This window comes from Dendrobium catenatum, unplaced genomic scaffold, assembly GCF_001605985.2.
Source record: "Dendrobium catenatum unplaced genomic scaffold, ASM160598v2 fragScaff_scaffold_621, whole genome shotgun sequence".
NCBI lineage: Eukaryota > Viridiplantae > Streptophyta > Magnoliopsida > Asparagales > Orchidaceae > Dendrobium > Dendrobium catenatum.
The window spans coordinates 27046207-27058819 of NW_021319083.1; positions in this window are offsets into that span (position 1 = coordinate 27046207).

Consider the following 12613-nt stretch of genomic DNA (forward strand, 5'->3'; position numbering starts at 1 on the left):
CATAACATATGAAGGGACTAATGAAGTGAAATAGTAAAGATTGAATATTTTATTATATGACTATGAACATTTTTGCATGAAACTAAATGAATCAATAACTGACATGTATACTCATTTTATACAGATAGTCACTTAATTACATGCTTTAGGTAAGGACTAATTAATTTTGAAAAAGTTAATAAAATTCTATATTGTTTACATATCATTTATGATGCAAAGATAACAATCATAACTGAATCAATAGACCTAACTGTTTATTCTATTAACAATTTGCTTTAATCACTGATTTTTTTACGAGCAATAAGTGACTGTAACTAATCATATTAGACTATCTATAATTTGTACTGTATGATCTAATTAGTAATCTTGAATTAATCATAATAGATTTCATTCATTGATATTTGAACTGGTCAAGATCATACTATATGAACACTATCGATTGACTTGAAAAATAATGGTTTTTGGAGCCTGTTGTGTCAAATTATATGTGAGAGTTTTTCTATACGAAAGTGTTTGAAGATGAAGCTTTGATCTTGTAAGAAAAAGGTGAGGTTTTAAGAGATAAGATTCTTGTGAGATGAAGGAAGTGTGTAAGAGAGGTTCTACAGATGGTTTCTCCATGAACATTTACCATCTTCCTCCAAAAGTTATTATTTTGGTTAAGCGTAACTCAAAGAAAAGGCTTGTGGTGTCAAAAGATCTGGATACTTTATTTCATTGGGCTGGGATTTAAGGTTATATGCCTCACCAAGAAATGAAAAGGATTTCAAGTTCTCTACCACACCAAGAGGGTAAAAAGGATTTAGGTTCTCAATCGCATCATAGAAGGGTGGAAGTTATTTTGTAAGGGATTCTCTATCTTATTTTGGGAGCTAAAGGAGTGTCACTAAAAGGTTTAGTGCAATACCTAGAGATCATGACTTTGAGGACTGTACGTAGGTCAAGATTGACTAAACTGCTATAAAATTTTTGGCAAGTTTATTTCTTTTTCTTTAGAAGTTTTACTTTTCACATTTTTAATTATTGAATATTTATTTTCTTACAAATCTAGGATAAAAGTATTGTGATTTATTTGGACTAATTTTATTGAGCAAGAAAAAATAAAAAAAAAATCTTAAAAATAAAAAGAATAAAAATATTTTTAATCCTTTTTCAATTAAATCTAAAATTCAAATTTCACTTGGTTCTTTGATATTTGCTTCCACTTGTGTATTTGGTTAACATCTTTTTTAAAAAGAAAAGGCTAATAAAAGAAATTTTTAAATAACCAATTCACCCCCTCGCCACCCCCCCCCCCCCCCCCCCCCCCCCCCCCTCACTTCTTTGTGTGGTATTGGGAAATTAAATAAGGTTTAACAACCACATTTAAACTTTTATTTGGTATCAATTAGGTCTCTTAATTAGTTATTTAAAAATCTTTGAGAAAAGATCCATGACACATTTTGGAAATAGAAATACATCAGAGGGTTATTCAATAACTAATCCACCATTTTTCAATAATATTCTATTTGATTTTTAGAAAATAAGAATTTTAACTTTTTTATAGTCTATTGATTTTAGAATATGGCACTTGATTCAATATCATTATTTTGTACCATCATTAATACTTAATGGGGTTAAAATTGATATTCAATTCATTGAATGGAGTGTAGATGAATGAGACTTAGCCTAACATAATACCAAATGCTTAAATTATTTCTTTTATGCACTTAAATCTAAGAATTACAAGACAGTCTCTACTTTTATAACTAGGAAAAGATATTTGGGATTGATTGTGCATTACTTACAAAGGAACCAATAAATTCCAAAAATCTCATTTAAACATTTTACTATATGAATTTGAACTCTTCCACATGAAACCTAGTGAATAAGTTTCTAACATGTATACTAGGTTCACTAAAATAATGACATCCTTTCATGCTCTAGGAAGGGAATTATCAAACTCATAAAATGGTAATAAAATACTTCATTATTTGCTTAATAGTTATGATGCAAAAGTCATTGCTATTACTGAATCAAAAAATCTAGATATTAACTCTATTGGCAACTTACTAGGTTCACTTATTGCATTGGAATGAAACATGAGTTAAATATTACAGGATGTTGGTGACAAACAAAAGGAGAAGTCCATTGCACTGAAGACAAGTGACTTAAGTAGTAACAATTTTAGATCAAAAAAGATGATGAAGTAGCCCTAATGACGAGACAATTCAAAATCTTCTTAAGTTGGAAATAAAGGTTTCATTTTGATAAGGGCAAAGGTAAATAAGGTAAATTCCATAAGAATTAATCTAATGTTATATGTATTGAGTATAAGAAGCCAAGGTACTTAAGGTTGTATTGTCCAAACCTAAAATATCAACCCTCAAAGGGGAACCCTCTAAGGAGAAGGGTGAAGAAAAATATAACTTTAAAATAGTAAGTAGATAATGCATAAAGCTTTCTAGGTGGACTCAGCTTCAGACTCATCCGAACAAGAACCTGAAGAGGAGGTAAGAAACTAATGTTTAATGGCCAATGACTCAATTGTTAACTCCGATCAAGATGATGTATGTGAATTATCCTATAATGAGATATTTATTGATTCTCAAAAATCTATGACTTATATAGAAAGCTAAAAATTTTGCATGCTAATATTGAAAATGGATTTTTTTTTTGTTTTTTTTTTTGTTTTAAAAAGGGATCATAATATTATAGTTAGGGAATATGGTAGCCTTGGAGCTGAACATTCTAATTTAGCTATGGAGCATGCATCTCTAATATATTAATTTGATGAATTAATTAAGAAGCATATTGAATTAAAAAAGTTACATGAATTCTTGAAATTTGAACATCTTGAGATAGAAAAAGCATCCAAAAATTAGAGACAGCTACATTAGAAATGTACTCTAGTGAGCATGCATTAATATTTGAAATTGAAAGTTTCAAGAGTGTAAATGAATATTTAAAAAAGAAAGTTTGTGCACTTCTAAATTACACACCACTTCTAGTATTAACACAAAAGCCTCAACCTACACTAGCATAAAAGCCACAACAAAAGAAATAATTTGCATCATATATATCTAAGTAGAGGCATAACCAAATGTTAGGTGTTATTCATGTGGCATGGTAGGACAACTTGCCAAGATTTTCACTATACATCATAGATTATATCTTATATAGAGGTCTAAATCATTTGCATCACCACATAGCATGTATTTCACTCATTCATTAAAGTATAAGGTAGAATCAAAACTCACTTAGGTTCCTAAATCTAGCTACTAATTGATTTTATAGGGATGCTCTCACAAAAGGCCTATTGAGAGCTTGTCTAAATAGTGAGTGTTTAAGACATATGAAAGGAGATTTGAAGAAATTCATGACATTGGAGGCTAGGACAGGAGGCAAGGTAACATTAGGTGATAACACCACTAGGAAAGTGGTGGGCTCATGTATGATTGACAAGCTAAATATTTTTATTATTGAAAAATAATATTTTAGTATATAGTTTAAAACACAATTTGCTTAGTATTTGCTAGCTTTGTGATAAGGATTTTGATATCAAATTTTTTTTGCTACTAAAAGCATGATTAGTTTAAATGATAAAATGGTTTTGAAAGGAAAAGAGTAAATAATGTTTGCATGCTTGCTCTATCTTGTATTAATAATTTAGATACTCTTTATTTTAAAACTAATGTTGATGAATCATGGCTATGGAATATGTAACTATGTCATGCAAGCATGAAATCACTTAGAAAGATTACTCAAAAAGACCTAGTTAGAAGCATACCAAAGTTAAACTTTTTTAAGGACCATCTCTATGATTTTTGCCAATTACAAAAACAAATTAGGTTTTCTCCTCATTTCATTAAGGACATCACCACCAATAAACCACTAAAAATCTTGTATATGGATTTGTTTGGTCCTGTCACTATAGCTAGCTTAGGTGGAAAAACCTTTGGATATGTGGTTGTAAATGATTTTTCTAGATTGACTTGGTTTAAATTTTTAACACACAAAAAAGAGTATTTTAAAGAATTTAAGCATTCTCCACATGGATTCAAAGAAAGGTAGGATTTATGATTTCTATAATCTATAATGATCATGTTGGAGAATTTGAAAAAGAGATATTTGAATATTTTTGTAAGGATTTTAGAATTGAGTAAAATGTTTTTGCCCTTAGGACACCTCAGCAAAACGATATAGCTGAAAGGAAAAATAAATTATTAATGGAAGCTGCTAGGGCTATGCTAGCTAATTATTATCACCTTAGATACTTTTGGTTTGAAATAATAAATACTACATGTTATATTGTGAATAGGGTGAAAATTAGATCCAAAATTAAATAAGACACTTTATGAGTTGCTTAAGGGTTGGACAATGTATCTTTCTCATTTTCATGTCTTTGTTTGTATATAATTTGTCCTCATAAATGGTAAATCTTCTCTAGGAAAGTTTGATTCAATGTCTGATAAAGGAGACTTCAAAGGTTATTCCTTTGTAGGAAAAGACTAAAAAATCTTCAATAGGAGGACCTTAATTTTAGAGGATTCCAACCATATTGTTTGTAATGAATCTGATAAATTTAGGTGAGCCTAGTTTAGGAGATGATGATGACACAGATATTACAAAGGTGTAGAGTTTATGAAACTAGGTGATAGAGAATAACCTTAGGTTCCATTGCCTTGAGAATGGAGATACTCATGTAGCCTCTATAGGGAGCTCATCCTGGTCCTGGGAGATCCATCAGTAGGGGTTATAACCCGAGATGGACTTAGGAATGAGATTAGTTGTTAAGCATTTATCTCTAAGGAAAAACCACAAATATAGACCAAGCCTTAACTGATGAATTATGGATCATAGCTAGACAAGAAGAGTTAAACCAATTTATTAGAAATAATGTTTGAGAGATAGTTTGCAAACCTAAGGACCAAAGTGTAGTAGGTACCAAGTGAGTATTTAAGAATAAGATGAATGATTCTTGAGTATTGGTTAGGAATAAGGCTAGGTTAGTAGTTAAGGGGTATAATTAAATTGAAGGTATTAATTTTGAGGAGACCTTTACTACTATAGCTAGATTAGAAGCCATCAGACTATTGTTAACTTTTGCATGCATTAAAGGCTTTAACTTATATTAGATGAATGTAAAAAGTGCTTTTCCAAATGTGATTGTTAAGATGTTTATATAGAGATCCCAAAATTTAAAAATTCAACCTTTCTTAATCATATGTATAAACTTAAAACTCTCTATATGGGTTAAAGCAAGTACTTAGGACATGGTATGAAAGGCTTAATATATTGCTCCTAGATAGATTAGCTGTTAAGGGTAGTATAGACACCACCATGTTCCTTAAGAAAGTAAGAGATGGCTTACTCATTATTCAAATATGTATAGATGATATATTATTTAGATCAATAAATGAACATCTTTGTAATGTTTTTTCAAAAAATTTGGGTAAAGGTTGAAATGAGTATGATAGGAGTGCTACATATTTTCATGGATTTCATGTGAAGTAAAATGAAGATGGTACCTTTCTTAGTTAAAGTAAGTATATGCGGTATAAAAGGTACTAAAAGAATAAATACACCAATGGGCTCAACTATTCAATTAGACAAGGATGTAAATGGAAAATTAGTTGATCAACAAAGTATAGGGGGATAAAAGGATCACTTTTATATGTTATTGCTAATATCTTAGATATAATGTTTAGTGTTTGTATATATGCTAGATTCCAAGATGATCTCAAAGAATTTCATATGACTGTAATTAAAATAATTATTAGATACCTTTTGGGCACCCAAATCTTAGGTATGTGATATCCCTGGCATAATTCTTTATTTGAAATTATAGGGTATTAAGACTCAATCATTGTAAGATATAGAATAGATAGGAAAAGCACTTATGACACTTGCTAATTCATAGGGAAATCATTAGTTTTTTAATCTGGTAGAAAATACAATTCAGAAGACCTATCCACCGAAGAGGTGGAATACATAACTATAGGAAGTTGTGTTCTTATGTTTTATGTATAAAATAATAATTTTGTTGACCTTGGACTATATATAGGCACTATACAAATCATGTGCGATAACACTAGTGCTATATACATGTCAAACAATGCAATTTAACATTCCTGCACAAAGTATATAGACATTAAACATCATTTTTTTATATATCATGTGGCCAAGGGAGACATAGAATTGCATCATATAGCGCCTGAAAATCAATTGGTTAATATTTTCCCAAAACAAATAAATTATGACACTTTTAGCACACTAAGGAGTAAACTAGGTATCACTGACATTCATGTTTAAACAATTTGGGATAAAAGAGTTATTTTTTATTAGCATATGCTTTTTATTTTTTCTCTTATTTGGCTTTGCTTAAGTTTTATGTTTATTTTTTTGTTTAATTAGCTTGTTAAAAGAAGTTATCTTTTATCATCACACACAAACAAAAATTTTGAAATAAAAAAGAAAAAAAATTATAATCATACTTTATGAACCACTTCATACTATACAATCTGCACTAAACCTGACATCCTCACCTTCCATTAGATCAACGACCCAAAGTAAATAAATTTTTGCCATTCGTACTATATAATCACCTCTTTATAATGTATGATACATGTGTCAGTAGCCATTAGACAAATTAAATTGCTCAGTTTGAAATTAAATGTGACTTCATACTATATGAACATCTATTCATACTGAACCTTTTTATCAAAGGTCATACTAGATGACTCCTTGGGATGATCACTTTTACGAAGATTGTTTAGTATGATTTCATATGTACTATACGATTTGACCACTTTTTTTTTACAAATCATTGAGGATGACTTGACATTTTCTAATCTCCAAGTGCGATTCAGATCATACAATATGATCAATTGAAAACTTTAAAATGAAGGGAGAGCCAAAACTTTTGAATCACACCAACTTCGCTTAGCCTTAATTTGTTTTAATCCTTAGCGCTCCTAAATGGCAAGTCGAAAGTAATCTGATATGTTAACAGGCAGTTCCTCTCATCATCATGTGAATGACCATTTCTAAACATTTGAGGATGAGTCATCCTATCCGTGATACAAAGAAGCATGAATCATGCCATCCAATATTTTAGAAAACATTCTTAAAAGTTTGTGTAGTTTATTAGACCTTATTGAACTACTCCAAGAGTAGGCAAGAGGGGGTAAATTGGTTATTTAAAAAATTTCTTAAATTTTCAAAAACCATTTTTAGAAAACTTAAGCAATAATCCATGAATATGCTATTGTTTAGATATATTTATCTCAAAAGATTTTTCAACCACAAAACATTAAAGTGTAGAAAATAAAAATACAAAAAAATTAAAGTGAATGGAAGAACACTAAATTTATAGTGGTTCAGTCCAAATTAGAGCTACGTCCACTCCTTTGAGACTCCTTCTCCAGGTATTGCACTAAATCAAAGTGAGTCTCCTTTTGATCCCATAGGAAGGTAGAGAAACCCTTATAAACTCTCTTCTAACAACCTGGTGCTGCAAAGAACTGACACTTTTTACACCCTCTAGTGATGGCAGCATACCGTCACATCATTTTCACCCTCTTGGTGAAGGCAAAGAAATATTACATCCTTTTTCACCCTCTTGGTGAAGGTAGAGAACCTCGACATAATGTTGAAAATCTTCTCTCGAAAGTTTCTAGAGGAGATTGATAGAAATTAGAAGAAGACAAAGAGATCCTCACTTTGGGTAACCTTATGAATAGCTCACAACTCCCTCTTACTAGATCTCTCATCTTCACTCTCACAATCTCTCCCAAACACTCACACTCAATGGCCACTCTCAAGAGAAATTTGCAGCAAAGGTCTTGAGTGTCAATTTTTAGGACTTCATATATATAAACATAAGAAAAACCATCTAAAAAAGTAAAAATTTCAAGTGAACCTACTTCAGATCATACAATACAGTCGTGGATCGTCTGTACGAATAGTTCAAAAATCCTATTGCGATCCTATACAAAACTTATTTCGTACACTGTTAGTCATTTGAATGACCTTACATTAATATACGAATAGTTCAAAATTGAATGTGTTTGTCTGGAATGATATGGTACGAATCTTATTTTGTATACTATCAATCATCTATACAAACTAACATAATACAATATGAATAATTAATACAAATCATACTTTTCCTGGTACAAACATAGATGAACTCAATTTTGTACATTGTTAGACATCTGTTTGAATTAACATTGTACAGTACTAAAAACAAATGAATTCATTTAGGATGAACTGGTTCAAACCTAATTTTATATGCTATCAATCATCCGTTTGAACTAACATCATACAATATGAATAGTATTAAAACAAATGAATTCATTTGGGATGAATTGGTATAAACCCATTTTCATACAGTATTAGTCATTTATATGAACTAACATCGTACAGTATGAACAATTCAAAAATATAAGTCATAATTTTATTAACTACATCTTAGTGGAAAAATCATGACAAATTATATAGTACGATTTAAAGTTGTATAATATAATTAGTTTTAAAGTTTTAAGTTTTGACTCTCCCCCTGTGTGGATGCCCGGTTACCCAATTATAATCACTCTCTCAAACTCAAGAAAATAAAAAATAAAGGTTTATATACTTTATTTCATGACATCCTAATGTGCTCTATCTTAAAGTCTTTAGCAGTTTGGAGTATGATTTTTCTGAAATGTTAATACACATAAATAACAAATAGAAAATGTATTGTTTGAATTACAAATAAAGTTATTTTCTCCTAAACTCCACATCAATGAATTTAAAAATAAAAACTATGGGGATCATTAAAATTTTGTCCTTCTTTTTAATTTTGGTTTTAATAAACAAACACAAAATAAACTACTACACGAATTAAAAAAATAAAAGAATTTTGGTTTTTATAAATAAACACAAAACAATCAAACACACGAATCACAAGAAAACATAAGAAAACCCAAACCATAAACAACCTCCCCTTGAGAACATAAATTCTAAACAAACTTAAAATAATTAAAAAAAAAATAAAAACACAAACCTAAAGAAAAATAAAAAAACAAATCAAATGACTTCACACAAACACAGACAATAACCTCCCCTTTTTTGTCATAAAAAAAATCCCCTGAAAAAAAAGTTGCTATAGATAAATCTAATAGATGATGAAGAAGAGAATTATGACCTATTTGCACATACAACATTAAAGTCATGATGGAAAAAAGGACTCAATTTTCAAATTAAAGAATAATTGAGATAAGAAAATTTGAATGAGTTTAATGTTCACTCAAATAAGCAAAAATATCAAATAGAATAATCATCACAAAATTAATTAAATAGAAATCTAACTTAGTAAATTATAGCTTGTTTGATTATCTTCTGAACAAAAGAAAAACCTTTCTTGTATAAAGAAGAATAATCCACAAAATAAAATTTTATTATTAAGTATAAAATTAACACATTGAATAAGAAAAAAAAATGATAAGTCACTAATTTTGCAATAATTATAACTATAGGATACATATATATTAGAACATTGAAATGATCTAATTATCTATATTTTATTTGTAAATTTATTTAAAGTTTGGGAAGGGAAAAATAATTTTTCTAGGAAATTAAGTTGCAGTGCATAATATTTTAAAATTTTCTCTTAGATCAATATTAGTAATTTGAACAAAAAAAATCAAAAGAAAATTTAAGAGGATTAATACCAACCCAAGACAAGCATTTCATTAAACATATAAAGCAAATACAACCAATATAGAAATACAAAATTCGTAAAGTCATCACATGAATACCAGAAAGAAACAAAATATATATATCAACTACAACATAAAATAAAAACTAAAATGCTAGAGGATTTTGATCTGGAGGTGGCTGAGGAGGATTAAACATTATCAAATAGCTATTCATGATAGCTACTTAAGTTTTAATAGATTCAAAATGTCCTCTAACCCAACCCATATCTTCGTTGTATATAGTATCCTGCTGGTCCATGCGAGTCTCGATATAATCAAATTGTTGATCAACAAGAGACTCAAGATGATCAAATCTTTGGACCATTTCTTTATAGAAATGATGTTCAGGTCTAAGAACATGTATAGGTACTGGTGCAGGAGTAGGTGCTTCTCCTTCTCCAATTTCATCTCCCTCATCCCCTTAATCCTGGTGAAAGAGAGTACGAAAGGAAGCATCAGTGAAATAGATTAGAAGATTATTTGGTGGGTCTGGATGAATCAAATTATATTTCTTTTCCAATATAGGCGATCAAGTGTCCTAAAGCCACATTCTTTTTCCTTTTAGTGGTTGGAAGTCTAATGACAGTAAGATTATTGATGTAGTTTATAATCAATTGAGCTTCATCAATTGGAGTGTTTGACATTATAAGATATGTGACAATAGAAAATAAATGAGTGAGTTGATACAATCATCATCTTTAGGAATAATGGATGTTCTTAAAACATATTGGATGATCCTGACATTTTGGTTCAAAGAATGTACATATGACAAGTTATAAATTGAAGGTATACCTTAAGGGTTTGATTTATGGTAAACCAGTTGAAATTAGCTCTTGAACTCATAATGTGTGCTACCCCTTCAATTCTAAGATGCAAGAAAGTGCCTAAATCCTCCTTAGTGATTTCTACACGCTTTAAAGAGACATGAAGACATTTTGGTATGATTTTCTCTCATTCTCAGATTATTAAGGAAATAATAAAAGATTTGATAATGGAATGCATAGATTAAGGTGAGGATGAAGGAAAATTGAGTAGAATCAAAAAAGTCCCATTACAGAAAAGTTGATATCTTATTGGATAAGAAGATGAGGTGGGCTTCTTCATTTTCTTTAGAAAGGAAGTTATCATCTAGTTGATTTGAATGAATGACGAGCCTCTACAAAGTCGAGCCCACTTGTTACTACTACTTTCAATTTAGAGAGTTTTGAACACAAACTGATTTGAGATTTAAAGATATTGTTAAGAAAAACTCAACTGATAGCTTCCAATTTCAAGAATCAGGCTTGATCATATATTTCGATATTACGTGCGTACGCACAATTATGATTTCATATGGGACAAAAACATTTTCATATATATTAATGGAAACGGTCAAGAATGAAATAACTTCTCATAAACTATATTTTTTGAGAAGTCATTTTGAGTATCTTTTTTACCAAAATAATCATAGGGACAAACATGTGTTCATTTGAGACGATCAAGCAATGATGATCATACATGATAGTTAGGTTCATCCGCACAGAAATTGGCAACATGATCATACAAAAATAATCATGATTGTTGTCCAAAATTAAAGCAAATTAATATGTTCCATGAGACACAAAAAGAAAAAGAATAATACCATAAAAGAGAAAATAAATCGAAGTAGAGAAAATACAAAAAACAAATTAAAAAAAAATCACTATTAATAAAAAAAAAACATGAACATCAACAAAAAGATGCATTAGAAATTTAATTTACAAAATTTCAATTATCAAGCATTAATAGCCATAACATCCAATCTGGTTCTTAAGGTGCTAAACATTTCAAATGCAAATGGTTTTATGAAAATATCTACAAGTTGATTTTTAGTAGCTACAAGATGTAGCTCAATTCATCTTTAGTGACATGGTCTCTAATGACGTGATGCTTTACATCTATATGCTTTCTAGGGTGTTGAAAAAGATTCTTTGAAATATATATGACACTTGTCTTATCACAAAAAATTAGAATAGTGCCAATTAAAAATCTTAAATATGTAAATTATTATTTTAACCAAAGAACCTATTCCACACAACTATTTAAGGCAATGTATTCTACTTCAACAACAGAAAGGGATACTAAATTTTATTTTCTACTAGACCAGGAAATTAAAGAGTTTTTATTGAATTGATCAGTTCTAGAAGTTCCTTTTCAATCAACCCTACATCTTGCAAACTATGAATCAAAATATCCAATGATTTCAAAAGAAGAGCTTTGCCTATGATACCATATCTCTAAGTTTTGAGTTCCTAAAAGATATATCAAATTTCTTTTAATAGCAGTCAAATGGGATTTCTTTGGATCAGCTTGAAATCTAGTACAAAGATAAACACTAAACATGATATTCGATCTACTAGTAATTAAGTAAAGTAATGATCTAATTATTCCTCCAAATTTCTTTTGATCAATATATTTTCCTTTAAATTCCTTGTCTATTAGCGTCGAGGAACTCATTGGTGTATTTATTGGGTTAGTTCTATCCATTTTATATTTCTTAAGGATGTCCTTAACATATTTTAACTAACTAAAAAATATGCCATCCTATTTCTAATTTATGCTAAATCCGAGAATGTAACCCTAATCTACCATCAAACTCATTTCAAATTCATTACTCATTATTTTTGAAAAATTATTACAAAGATTTTTATTATTGGATCCAAATAAGATATCATGAATACTTTTTTAAAAAATGAGTATATCATATTCTATTTTATTTAAGAAGAGAGTGGTATCCACACTTCATTTAAAAAATAATCTTTCTAGTAGGAATGTGATTTGCTTATCATACCATGCCCTAGGTATAACATAAATATCCTTTGGTATCACCATATTAAGAAAGACATTTTTAACATCCACATGAAATAATTTAA